The 1,803-nt window shown below is 37.4% G+C and overlaps 1 long non-coding RNA gene across 1 annotated transcript; it reads left to right on the top strand.

The window, feature by feature from the left end:
• Positions 1–1,039: 1,039 nt before the first annotated feature.
• Positions 1,040–1,765, top strand: LOC112344055. The gene is made up of 2 exons (XR_002991548.1): positions 1,040–1,468; positions 1,571–1,765. It is a non-coding gene; the product is annotated as an uncharacterized LOC112344055 (long non-coding RNA).
• The last annotated feature ends 38 nt before the right edge of the window (positions 1,766–1,803 follow it).

Raw genomic sequence — 1,803 nt, 5'->3', positions numbered from 1 at the left:
TAGATTGTCTCTCAATTCATTCTTTTTAATTACTTATAATTTACTATACTTCCTTACAAGTTTATGCTTATAATTGGAAGTTGAAAGCCACAACTTTCCCAAGAGCTTTGCTCTTTTGACACCCTACCATTTATGTTAAACTTAATTGAAAGCAAATTAAATTTACTAAATGTCAATTTTAACATGTGGTGTAATTCTCTATCATGTAATTCTCAACATATGATGTAATTCTCTGTCATGTAATTCTCAATATATAATGTAATTCTGTTATCTTTGATTACTTTCAACTACCTAGTCTCTAGAGGGTGGTACAATGAGAATTGTTATTTGTTCTATTTGATGCTAAATTTAATAAATTTTTATAATACATCCTAACATATTAAAATGTCAAAGCCACAAAAGTGTGCAATATTCCTGCCCAGTAGTGAAAAGATAAATTACCCCATATAGAAAAAGAAATAGAATCACTTTGCAAAAACAAAAAAAATGTGTGTGTTAAGAGGGCTAAAATCACATTGCATTTAGTGTTAGGGCATTGTAAGAAAATTCAAAACTTATTTGCTAATGGGCTCTTTGGCTTTAAATATATGAGAATGGTAAGCAAAATTCCCAACTTCACTAAGGGCATTCCTAGTTATAATAAATTTTCTTATTATTTAGTAATATCTTTTCAGGCTACTATCAATTTTACCAAGAGGTTCTGATCTCTTTTGTGGTTAAAAGACTTGAATCAATTCATTATGAAATTTTTGCATAGACTATGCAATTCATTCCTTTATTTTCCTTCACCTTGCTGTAAATAATGTTCACATTGAGCATGTCCAGTAACCATGACAATTCAAATGATCACCTTTATTTTATAGCACATGTTGTCAAACACATTGTATGCATCCCTGCATTTTCCATAAATTTTCCACTTAAAGAGAAAAATCCAACCCATAACCAACTGTGATTATCAGTTCAAAGAACTTCAAGAGAAAAACAAGCATCTAAAGCCATGAGAAGGTGATCTTTTTTTACCTTAGGCCTGCATTTTGCTCTATCAGAAATGTATATTGCAACTTTCCATGCCAAGTATATGTGCTAAATGACAATCGTCCAAGGCTCAAAACTCCACTAAAACATAATTGCACTTCAAGACTATTGCTCAACTAATAAGAACCCTTCCAGACACAAGTATGCATAGAGGTGGATTGCTTGCTTACCACACTCATGCGACACATAGACAGTGATCATCGTGTTTCATCCCGCTCAATCAAATGCATCTCAATGAGCCCACACTTTCCATACATATAAACTCAACTACTAGAAAGAATTCAAGCACAGATTTACTTGCCCTTGGAGAGAATCTCCCAGCACAGTGCAAACACCCATGGCCTTCAGAAGAGTGATCTCATTGCCCTCCATGCCTCCAAGGGTGCGAACTCTTACTCCAAGTACGTTTCTCAGTGGTCGAGGCTTTTGAGAGGTAAAATCGAACCCTATCCTCCTTTTGCCCTTTCTTTTGTCGATCTTCCAGCTCGTAAGTCCTCAAATCCCGAAACGATGATGAAAGAATCGCTTGGAACAGGTCCGGAAGTTTCGAATCAAAGAAATGGCAAGGGCGATGGAACAACGAGCGCTGGGGCGTGGGCGATCCGATCGCGCAGCTCGCCGCCAAGCCCGCTTGCAACTACAAGTAGTGTCTATCTGGAGCTGGAGGAGAGCTTGGCGAAGCACTTGGCTGGAGATCTCAGCGAAGAAACAGGCATCAACTTCGCGGACAGTCGTGTTTTCAGTCTCAGATACTCGGCCCAGTTTGGC

Source organism: Selaginella moellendorffii, unplaced genomic scaffold, assembly GCF_000143415.4.
Source record: "Selaginella moellendorffii unplaced genomic scaffold, v1.0 SELMOscaffold_527, whole genome shotgun sequence".
NCBI lineage: Eukaryota > Viridiplantae > Streptophyta > Lycopodiopsida > Selaginellales > Selaginellaceae > Selaginella > Selaginella moellendorffii.
The sequence above is the reverse complement of the archived record's forward strand: the minus strand, read 5'-3'. Positions and strand labels throughout refer to the sequence as shown.